Source organism: Rhagoletis zephyria, unplaced genomic scaffold (genome assembly GCF_001687245.7).
Source record: "Rhagoletis zephyria isolate East Lansing unplaced genomic scaffold, Rhagoletis_zephyria_1.1 Rzeph_scaffold_00076, whole genome shotgun sequence".
NCBI classification, from domain to species: domain Eukaryota; kingdom Metazoa; phylum Arthropoda; class Insecta; order Diptera; family Tephritidae; genus Rhagoletis; species Rhagoletis zephyria.
In genome coordinates this window covers 137431-149913 of record NW_016157160.1, presented here as the reverse complement: position 1 = coordinate 149913, position 12483 = coordinate 137431, and the positions used below count along the sequence as shown (strand labels likewise).

The window sequence follows — 12483 nt, the reverse complement described above, 5'->3', positions numbered from 1 at the left end:
TATTTTTACTTTTTGCTTTCGTGAAATATATTTCAAAACTATGAATAATACCTTATACCTCTTCCGAATTCCACGGGAATCTGGTTAATATTTTTCAATAGATTATATTGCTCACTATCGAATTTTGTGAAACTTTTTACTTTTGTGACAAACACGGTCAACTGTAACTGCAGTTTACACTTTAATTTGATACATAGATCAATTCGGCGGCTGCTACGGATCATAACAAAATCGTATGACTGAGCAATTATATAATATGTATGTAGATGATTACCGGTAAGTACAGTTTCGCTCATTGTGAAGCGTAGCCAAGTTTTTACCCTTCTTAGAGCCATTTATATTTAAAGGTTGGATTGAAAATAAAGCTATGTATGTCTAAAGTTAGTCGTTTCTATTATCGGTTTTTGACGTATGTACTATGTTTCTTGGTTGTAAACCAATTTAAAACCGATAATAAAATGCTATACTTTAGACACAATCACAAATTTTAATGCAACATTTAAATATAAAGTGAGCTATAAACTGAGAAAACTGCCCTAAGGGCCGTTTTGTAATGTAAGCAGTAAAGTTGCCTTTACTAACAGGGCAGATAAATTGTTCCTCACTTTAAAGTGTTTTCGTTTTCTTATCTTACCGGTAAAAACAAGTTTGTTATTCCGTAGAGTGAAACTTTACTACATTTCCGACAGTGAAACTTCACTACATTCGTCATAAAATTTCAAAGGTTGGGAATGCAACATAAGCAAATATAGAGCAAGAATAACTGTTTGCAAAAACCAAAACCTTGGTTGAAATATCTAATATATCTGACTCATGAACCAAAACCGAACCAAAATTTAAAGTTGGGTACAAATTTTTAGAGGTTGCATCGGGTGAGCAACAACTTATCGATTCGAGAAATTAATGCGCTGATGAGAAAACGAAAACTCGTATATCGAGACGATAAAGTGGCCGGTAAACTAAAGGTTAGATGAGAAAAAGACCCTAAGGGCCGTTTTCTAATGTAAGCAGTAAAGGTGCCTTTACTAACAGGGAAGATAAATTGTTCCTCACTTTAAAGTGTTTTCGTTTTCTTATCTTACCGCTAAAAATAAATTTGTCCTTCCGTAGAGTAAAACTTCACTACATTTCCGAGAATGAAACTTCACTACATTCATCATAAAATTTCAAAGGTTGGCAATGCAACATAAGCAAACATAGAGCAAGAGCAACTGTTAGCAAAAACCAAAACCTTGGTGGAAATATCTAATATATCTGACTCATGAACCAAAACCAAACCAAACTTTAAAGTTGGGTACACATTTTTAAAGGTTGCATCGGGTGAGCAACAATTTATCGATTCGAGAATTTAATGCGCTGATGAGAAAACGAAAACTCGTATATCGAGACGACAAAGTGGTCGGTAAAATAAAGGTTAGATGAGAAAACGGCCTTAAGTGTGCTAAATGACTTTTCAATTGTGCAAGTTGTGCACGGCTGAGCTAAGTGCAATTGTAAGGCACATTTTACTCCCGGGTAAAGAATTTTGCTGTCAGGTACACTTCAAAGGTACAGCTTTTTAATTATTTGAGCATCGGTTCTCTGTATAGCTAGACGTTGAAAATTTCTATTGGAGGAGCTTACTCATTGACTTTAAACAGCAAAAAAAGGGGAACTAGGGGGCAGTTTCAGCACAGAAGTTTTTAGCCAAGTATCCAATGTATATCCCTATGTAACAAATATTGCCCGACTAGTAAATAAAATTACTGTTTTTTGAAATCTTTGCTAAAAATAAATTTCCCAAAGAGCTTCAATTTGAATGATCAAAAGCAAATCACGAAAAAATGGTTTAAACTGTGCACACTTTTTCTTTCATGTCTAGTAGTTTTTTTTTTTTTAAGATTGGTTCACAAAATCATAATACAGAAAGAAACAAATGATCAAGTAGAGGTGGGAGTTCCCATAACTGATCATTGATAGCTGGTTATATAACTTGAGAACTAATATATTTAAATAGACTTTTATCAAAGCTTTTGACCATATACATTTGCATTCGTAAAAGCTCCGCATTGATTATTGCGAATGCGAAAGCCAATGCAAATACTAAAATTAATGCGGAAGCTCCGCGGTTGCGAACGCGAATGCGAATATTCGCAAAAACCCTGGTATGTATGTACATATGTATGTGAGTTCATTTCATGTAAAATCTGTTACAGTCATGAATTCGCAGAATTTCTGCCAAGTCATGAGTGTAAAATTTAGCGCATTCAAATAAAACCAAGTGGAAAGTATAATAAAACCCCGGTAGTCAATGCCCATAATGACATATTCGGCTGCCTTTTCTTTATACAATGCATAATAATCAATGGTGTTGTTTTTCTCTTAAAAGTGGCTAATAATTATACATACATACAACTGGAGGTAGATGGGAAAGCAAAACACATCTGGTGTATGTTAGGAACTAGGTATGAATCATATTTCATAGGCATTGTGTAATTGAACCCCTACCGATCGTCGCACATTTCTAATTGGCATAATTATGTTCAAACAAACGCCCCAAAAACGCACCGTCTTTATTTACATTAGTATTTATGTAAGGATACATATATGCATATGTAAGGACATACATATGTAAACACGATCGTAAGTATGCACATCCATTCCCATCCCCATGTCTCGAGTTTTTGCCGTTAAGAACTACTTAAATGTACATGTATAAATTTGTATTTGTAACAACTGCGTTGGAATGCACATGCTTATATACATATGTACGTACATAGTAGGGGTATTCAGGCGTTAATGCGAAATGCATTGCGCCCGTGCTAAATGCGAAATTTTTATCAACAACAACACAGCCTTTTTTTCATTTTTTGACTATATATATTATATGTTTTGCCTTTTTAATATTTATCTCTTCATTTTCATACTTTTATGTTTTACAACACTGCAATTCGTTCCTTCAGCTGATTGCTTTTTTTTCTTCAACTTACGTAGCGAGGACATGGTGAATTCATATAAGGTGGTGTTACAGGCGAAATTAGATTTACGTACTGATGTCATGGTGTGTTTATGTACTTTTGGTTTGTTCTTATTGCCATTGTGGGTATAATTTTTTAGTGTACTCTTTGCTTTTGTGCTGCTACTACCACCTTATGCTTGAAACTAGAGCTCTAGATACCCGGGTATCGAGCAATGCGAGTAGCTCGATCTCAGTATATCCAGTAAACAAACTTAGCAACTTTTTTCCACCAAATTTGGTCCCCATAAAGGACTAGTGTTGCAAGCAACGCTTTTTCGTCAAAAAGGGTGTCGTGCAGCAATTTTATGTGGTCAAAATTATTTTTTTGCACTGGAAAAATGGATAGAAAAATATTGCAGTGCGATTGAACATCTCAGGTTTAGCTGAAATATAAATGTATTAAGAATAATTATTTTTCCAATAAATACTTTTTTTTTATTTTACTGTGTCGAGGTCGTTGAACAAATATTTGTTATTTAGTATTTAAGTTAATTGTGAAATATATTGAATGCACAAATTAAGTTATGGGAGCGATTTATTCATAGAATTGGAAATAAGGTTGATGATATACTTTAAATAAATTGTGAGTCTGCGAAAATATCTTTTCAGCATATGAATATACTTCTTAACATTTTCCCCGAAATTTTACATACAGGCTCGAAATTATGCCAGTAACATTCAAATATCGTCGCTTGGATGGAAAATTTCCGTAAGCGTTATTTTGACAGTTTTTAGTTAAAGATGCAGTTATATATTTTAAAATCAGATATTTCGCTTTTTTTTAAACAGTTTTTTGGATATCTTCTTTAGTTTCCGAGTAATTGACTAAAATCGTTTGGTACACATTACGTTAGTAATACTGTCGTACTAAACTAATCAACATCTTTCAAATAGCGTCATCTGTTTTTAAATATCTGCTTTAGTTTCCGACATATTCAGCCTTATCATGAGTTTCATTTTCTCGAACCGGGCCACCTTCTCATTTTTCGTTTCCGTGTATTCACTACGGGTGGGTGTAAACATTTCTGGCGAATTTTTTTTTTTTTTTGGCGAGACTCACGATCAGGCTGATTAGTGTAAAGTATCGTTAATTTATAAAAAATGTTATCACATTTGGCGTATACGACAAAATTTTATTAAACTCATAAATGGTTGACAGTAAACTAAAAAATAAGATAATTTAAGAATTTCGTGAACTTATACATAGCATTCTCCGACACTTTGGAGAAAATATGTATTCGAGTTTCTGAGAAATTGCATTCCAAACTTCAATTGTGATTTCCCGAAACCTGCCGAAAGTAACATGCAACGATCTTTTATATAGGCGACGATATAACATTTAGCTAAAATATGCATCTAAATAAATTATAAATGTGATTATTTTCGCAGTTGAAGTATATGCCAGGCGAGTAACAGGTAAATACATACATACCTATGTAAGTATACCTAAATTACCACGTTGAGCTTGTATAATAATCTCTCTCTAATGTATTAATTATATACACGTCAGGACCAATGCCCGACGCAGTTATGTCTTTATTTAATAACGGCTCTATGACAAAATATTCAAGAAATATATTCTTAGATTTTAATTTACTTCATTTCATACATTAATATTGACCTGATTTTTTTTAATATACCAGGAATAAATATTTAATAAAAAACTATTTCACTTAAGCTTAACCAACTTTTAGTTGCTCGGAGCTAATTTTGGAACGCTTCATGAAATATTTTTATAGACGGTAAAAGCAATCCTGGGTGCATCGTTAATTAGCTGAAAAACCAAAACAAATTAAATTTGTGGAATGGAGCCTTTTGAAAAAGCCTTTACAAACGGCAATGGAATTCCGACATTATTCAAGGAACCGTGAATATAAGCTGCCTTCCATTTGGCATATTTGCGGGTTAAACCTTCAGAAAGTTACAAAAAAAAACCATTTTCTTTTTTTATATATTATATATTTTTAAAATAAAAATACTTCACCTTGTACACAAAAATTTCTTTAAACCATCTTGCGCATGCAGTTTGTTGATCTTGTCTTCGCGGTTACCGAAATCACCAACCTCAATGTAGTAATTAGCCCTCTTGCGCCAGCCACCGGTTGGTGTTGAGCTTGAATGGCCACAGGTAGTTGGATGCTTTCTTGTGCGTTCGATCACAAAGTTGTCAGAGATTGGGCCACTTTGATGGTTGTGCTTGACAATCCACGTTTGTATATCAATTCACGAACTGATTTAAGATTTGGATAACCTCATGTGATATAGGATTCTGCAATGCGTAGCATAGTAACGGTTAAATTTGATGAACAAACCGTGGTTAATGTGGCGAAAACGGAACAAACTGTCGCACTTTTGGTGCAACTTTGTTGATACCGCGGATACAGATCACAAAAGCCAATATGTCTTCCGCAGGCACGTAGAATGAGCCGCGTTTCTTTGCCAGGCGGCGCAACTTATTCTCACGGCGTCCATCACGGAGATATTTTGCTTGATATTTCTCAGATGCAATAAGTTTTGACGTTTGCGGAGTGCAATCACAGCAGAGCGCTTTAGTTTACGCTTGATCAGGGTAGCACGTTTGCTGACCTGCTTCTTGCTGAACTTCAGGTACGACTCGGGGACAGCTGGCAGCTTCCTGGAAGGTTGTTTGCCCTTTGCTTCGGGCTTCCTACCGGTCGTGGTGGCAGTCATCTTAACTTGTAACTTAGCACGTTGAGAAGGCGAAAAAAAGTTCGCCAAATGTTTGGAGCACATTTTAACTAACGCCACTCGATTAACCACATTTCTATTAAACACAATTTCATTTAATTAAATACTTTTTTAATACATAGATATGCTGCAACCAGGCACTTACTTTCCTAAATTCTATCTTGCTTATCGGCATAATTTTCCAAATGTGCCTGCGCTGCTACTTCGTACTAATCACTTCATTTTCCAACTGCGCCTTCTTTTTTGCCTCTACATATCCTAAAAATACATAAAATTCACATTAAACAATAGAAATTGGAAAAATTAGCAAATAAATACTCACTTCGTTCTGTTTTGTTGTCAATTTCTGAGAAATGTGAATTTACCACGATGCAATACAGAAAGAAGAAGGACCAGGGATGTAATTTTAAGTAAACCTATTATTCAGTGGCAATGTGCAGAGCGTCCCGAGTGGCAAAATTAATTTGCATCAAATATAACATTAAACGGTGGTTCTAATCCATTTTTCATATTGTTAATCAAAGTATATACATTATATGGTATTTCTTTCATAAATTAATGCCCTATACGCATATTTTTTTTTTAATATTTCTTAAGTTTCTTGCGTTGGTGCTGAAAAGCAACCATGCGTGTAAGAAATTGTATGCTACCTAAAATTTCACCTCTGGAAACTTTATCCCCATAAAGGACTTCGCCACAGTTTTTTTACTGGATATACTGAGAGCTCGATACTCACTCGAAACTCGTTCATAGCTCAACTGCTCAAATGTTTGTTCAAAATTTTCGAGTTTTTGAACAATTTCATAAACAAAAGAAAATTTGTAAATTGTATTTGTCAGCAGCTGCTTTCTAATTCATGTTAAATAAATTATATTATTAAATACCAATGTAACAATCTTTGCATTATATATCAATAATTTGAAAAATTTAAAAAGTTGCTATCAAAAATGTCAATATAATAAAAAAAACATTGCTCAAATTACTCGAAAAATCTCGAATTGCTCGAGCTCATGCTCGAAAATTTTCGAGTAATGAGCATTGAACAAGTGTGCGAGTACTCGCTGCTCATATACCCGGGCTGTTTTGAAAATGTGCGAACAAAATCGAGAGCTCTACTACACAATAACCGGCGAACGGCGAAGTTCGCCGAATTGGGCGATGCCGTCGCTCACCGTTGGCCCTGCTATTTCGCCTACTTTAACAGAATTAGAGCGGTAGCGAAAACAGCTGATACCAATTCGTAGCACTTATTTAGGTGACCATATTTTGCAAAACGAAACCATATTTAGAAATGATGAAATGATAACAAATACATATAAATATATAGCGAGAGGGAATTATTATAAATTATTTTATTTTAAGCCAGATTAACGAATCGATCACAGCATTTTTCAACCAACAAAAAAAAAAAAAAAAAAAAAAAAAAAANAAAAAAAAAAAAAAAAAAAAAAAATATAATTCGTGTTATATGTTGTTTCCTTTTAAATCTTTGAAAGCAAAACAAAACATACGGCCACCTTTGGCATGTACTGCCGCCAAGAAAACTTCGGATTTCGCTTTGGCTGTGTTCAATTTCATATACCGGCGGGTGTTCTTATTTTGACAGCGGGAACTTCGCTGTGGTGAGTTCGCCGACCGCCGGCATTGTGTTTTCGCGGTTATATGAATTCGCTTTTGGTTGTGAGTTTCATATAAATTAGGTTTGAAATTGTGAAATTTGTGCCCTAAGTCAAGTATTTGCGAATGCTTAAAATGCTATATAGAAGAATTGGGGGAAAACATATTTTTGACTGTTGTGGAATAAAAGTAAATCACGACAAAAAACACCACAAACTATTACTTATCTAATTGTTATATAACGAGACCTTAAAACTTTGTGCAGTATTTAAAAAAAAAATCAAAAAAATTTCGGGCTTTTTTAATCAGATTTCTTAGAAGGATTCTAAGACACAAGAACACTAGGTGGCTAACATTAGTGCGGGTCAGTTTTTTTTTTCGACATCGTTCCTAGCAGATGCGGATTCTACATAAAATTCTAAGAAAAAAAATCCTCTAGACTAGGGTTGGGCGGTAGCGCGGGCAAGCAGGAGCTAGATCCCGGGTAAAACTTAGTATCCAGCTCTCAAGAAAAGCAAAAACTCCATATAAAATGACGCATAAAAAATGGTTAAGAAATTTTCTTGTGTCAAATTTCCTTATGGCAGTACGCTGTTCATAAGAAATTCGCTACACTTTCTACTACGGTTTTCTAAAGTTTTTTTGCGAAAAAAGAGCGCAAGGCAACCCATGTTTGCTACAGAAATATATGCCCGTTCCATTATTTCTTGGGGAAAGAGTGAGGCAACAGGCTGTGAAATACCAGATGTAAAATTCCTTGGAAACACACACGAAATAGTGGCAATTTTTTGCTTTAGCCCTGTATGCAGCTCTTAAGAAAACGGTCAAGAAAAAATTGCGTATGTGTCCAAGGAATTTTGATATTTTTGATACCTCACAGCCTGTTGCCTCACTCTTTCCTCAAGAAATAATGGAACGGGCATATATTTCTGTTGCAAACCTGGGTTGCCTGTGCTCTTTTTTCACAAAAAACTTTAGAAAACCGTAGTAGAAAGCGTAGTAAATTTCTTAAGAACTGCGTACTGCCTTAAGAAAATTTGACTCAAGAAAATTTCGTAGCCATTTCTTGTACGTCATTTTATATGGAGTTTTTGCTTTTCTTGAGAGCTGCATACAGGCCTTTTACCGTTTCCTTGAGAGCTGGAGGCTTAAAAACTCATTTTATGCAATGTATGTATATTGCCAAAGGCTATAGTACAACGGTGGGCAATCGCGGCTCTTTGAGCCAAATTCGGTTCTTTGCTTAGCAAAGTGCGGCTCTTTTCACTTTCTCTAAGCTTAGAACATTTTGGCTCCTTTTAATATTTAAAATACACATTTCTTTGCTGGACATTCTTTTCCATTGTGTTGTTTTTTTATTTTATTCTTTTTATATACACATACGCAAATTGAGATCGGAACATTACCCGCAATTGGAGAATGAAAATTGGCTTTCTGACTTAATGTTCTTTACCGATATGATGAAACATTTTCAAAACTTGAATTTGTCTCTACAAGGAAAGAATAAAAATAAACTACGTCTTTTTATTCATGATCTCAAAAAAATAATATTTCATCATTTTCCATGGCTAGAAAAAATATTGCGCATGATTTAAAATCAGATTTTGAAAAAATATTTGCTGATTTGAAATTGTTTAAATGTACGTTTGCATACTTCATAAACCCTTTTTATGTAATATTGGGCTTGTTCGAGGCACGTAATAAAAGCGGCAATACTGCAGCAGTGATGAAAATTTATATCACTGCTGCAAGTGCTCAACTGATAAAACGTGGTTAGAAATTCACAACGAACGTGATACTTTAATGATTTGCGCAATACTGCGGTTGTGATTGCAACTCGAACAAGCCCATAATTGAGGATGAACCCTGTAGGGAAAACACGAACTAGTGAACAAGATTTCTAGTTCAGTCCTAGTTCATTTTTGCCAAAAACGAACCAGTTCGACAGTAACTAGTTCCGCACCAGTCGAAAAGCAGTGAAATGTGGTACTTTCACTAAACTATTTTATTTTAAATTTTAAAAGCAGGGAAGGTAATCATAATGAGTAAAATAATTTAAATCAGCATTTAATCATCTTTATGTTATGAATTATTATTGAGTTTTATTTTTTCGCTCAAACGGTAATAATTATTATTTGATTTTTATCGCTCGCTCGTTAGTTTGCTCTGAGCTTGCGCAACTCACGAGCAACAAGCGAGGCTATTTGCAAACGAGCACTCGTTAAGTACGAGCACACGCGCTGAGCAGCCAGCGAGCGAGTAAGCAAACGAGGGCAGCGCAAGAGTAGGGCGGCAAGCAAACGAGAGCCTCATTAGCTCTGCCCTCGCGAGGACGTCGTTGCGAGCGAGGCACTCATTTGCAGCAACAGACGAGCGAGGCGAGTAAACACATATGTGATTATTTAAGTTTTTTATTTATGTAAAGTCAAATTACTACTAGATCATACAAACAATGCATACAAAAGTAAAATAGTTTTAAGTGCATAATAAATCTAATACCTGTTTTGATAGTTCAGACTTTGATTTTCGCGGTAATTTTCGAAGGCTAGATATGTAAGGATCAGAATTAAGAAGTAATCTGTGCAAAAGGTCAGTATTGGTGTAAACACGAGAATTTTTTCTAGTGTTGAAACGTCGAAATTACCTCACTAGCTTATTGCATGATTCGGCAGCTTCTTCGGAGAGCTCACCAATTGGCAAGATTGCGAAATCAATCACCTCGGACCCATGGATTAAAACCTTATGAACAGATGGTGGTAAATTATACCACGGATATGCCCCAACTAGGTTTTTCACAACTTCAAATGCATAAATTTTAAAATTTTTAGTATCTATTTTATAACCCAACGCGAGGCACTGCAGGATGTGGTAACACTTGTCAATGAGAGCCTTATCTATTCTAGTAATTTCTGCTGAAATAGCAGAGTTTCGGAAAAATTTCGAGCGGTATTGCCGCCGTTAGATGTGCCGCTGCCACCGCTTCGGGGCTTGTTCACAACCAAACCTAAACGATTCCTAAACTGCTGCTGCATGTTTTTTTTTCTTTGGGCTACAAGAGCCTTATCTCATTTTTTTTAAATTAATTTTATAAGAAACGTGGATAAAATATTCAAAAAACCGAATCCACGAATGAAGTGGCGAAAAGCCAAACTTATATTTGGAGATGTCTGCTTGTTTGCTTACAACAGTAATAGCTGAATCTGACATGCTAGATTTATAAATTAATTTAAGGGGAACATAAGAAGCTGCTGTCCTCAATTTTTGAATCCGAAAACTTTTGTTTATATTCCATGTGCCCGGTACTGCCATCAAAACCCCACTTACCAATTAGAACAAAATCATTATTTGCATCAACAACACCATATTTCACGCTCTTTTGGGATTCAAAAATTCGAGAAGTAGTGTGGTCTAACAAAGACTGTAAATTAATTTCGGCAGAGCATTCTGTAACACATTCCTCTAATGGATAACATCGTTTCTTTGCTTGTAGCACTTTCAGATATGAGGGCAAAACATTTGTAAATTTAAAGTGTATTAACTCTTTTACAAGCAAGTACTGGTGTTTTGACAATTTAGCCTCCGTAACTAGTGATACCATTTCGTCAGCGCTGAATTGTACAGAAGAGATGCTGGATTGGGCGGAATCATTAATTATCGCAGTGACGGCAGAAGTGTCGACCTTTGATAGTTGAGCTAATCTGCGGCGCTTAGATCTCTTACTGCAGTCAGCAAATTGGTTTCTATGCAATTGCTTGCATGTAGAGGGCAAATCTTCATTACCAGTCATTGAAAATGTAAAAAGAGTGCAATTTTCTTTTTCATTTAACCAGTTGTTGTTGTTGTTGTTGTTGTAGCGGCTACAACAACCGCGCCTAGATAGGCTGATATCTCAGTCGTCATCTTCAAGTTCCACTAACGGCAGTCCCAAGAAGCGTGCAGCCTCTATGGGGTCGGTCCATAGAGACGACGCCGTTAGGGTTGTGGGGTTTTCCGGGCATGCGAAGAGATGTTTCGAGTCGGGAGGGGTCTCTCCGCATGCCGGACACTCGTTCGGCACATCCGCATTTAACCTACTCTGGTGGGAATTTAGCCTGCTGCAGTAGCCAGAGCGAAGTTGGGCTATTGTTGTCCTGGTCTCCCGAGGCAGATGGAGCTCCGTCGCGTCAATGTCCGGTGTTTGTGTGCCTAGAACGGCATTCACAGGTCTTGAGTCTACATAACTCGAGATTGCGTTCCCTGTGAATACCGTTCAGGGCCTGTCAATGAGCTGACGGGTCCAGAGGCTGCTTAATGAACCTCTGGATTTCGTCCGTCAGTTCATATAGATGCCTCCTGACGTGCCTCGGCGAGGGATCCTCTGCAAGCAGCTGTCTATTTGGGTGGCCACATCTGTGGCTCCCAGCAAGGAACTGCTTGCAGAGCATCGTGTTGTGCTCCCTAATTGGGAGCATTTTCGCCTCATCGTGGAGGTGGTGTCCTGGTGACATCAGGAGGCATCCGGTCGCTGTCCTAAGTGCTGTGTTTTGTACCGTCTGTAGCGTAGTTTAAAACCGGCCGGCCTATTGCCTTGTATGTTGCCAGGATTATTCACTGTCGGAATTGGTGTGTCATACGTGAATTTCCAGCGGTGGCCTGACCTCCTTCGTCTAGGTTGTGAACAGGGTCTCAGAGGATTTCGTAGGGGAGACGGCTAGACACTTTGCAGTGAAGAAGCGAGAAAGTTCAGAGAGATATCCGTTTACTTTCGAACACAGGTCATCAATTCCATTCCCAGTCGCCATGGTCGAGCAATCGTCGGCGTAAGAGACAATCGAGACTCCCTCTGGTGGTTGAGGGAGCTTTGAAATGTAAAAGTTAAACAGTAGTGGGGAATGGACACCACCCTGTGGAACCCCCTGTTTTATTTTCCTAAGTTTGCTCGATTTGTCTCTTAACATTACCGACGAGTGTCGACCACTCAGATAATTTGCCGACCACAGTTTGAGCCTCTGTGGGAGAGAGGAAGCCTCTATATCTTCTAGTGGCGTGGAATGGCTGACAGTGTCAAAAGCCTTTGAAAGGTCCAACGCTACTAGAATCGTTCTGTCACAGGGACGTTTACGGTTAAGGTCACGAGTTATCTGAGTGTTTATGGCGTTAAGTGCTGTTGTTGTACTGTG

The 12483-nt window shown here is 36.9% G+C and overlaps 1 protein-coding gene and 1 long non-coding RNA gene across 3 annotated transcripts in view; one reads left to right on the top strand and one right to left on the bottom strand.

Moving 5' to 3' along the window:
• TfAP-2 (transcription factor AP-2) overlaps positions 1 to 12483 on the top strand; it is a 429556-nt gene that overhangs the window by 315417 nt on the left and 101656 nt on the right. The gene's annotated exons all lie outside the window — the stretch shown is intronic.
• Positions 5217 to 6139, bottom strand: LOC108372784 (uncharacterized). The gene is made up of 3 exons (XR_001848892.1): positions 6030 to 6139; positions 5853 to 5965; positions 5217 to 5783 (listed from the first exon to the last, which is right to left on the bottom strand). It is a non-coding gene; the product is annotated as an uncharacterized LOC108372784 (long non-coding RNA).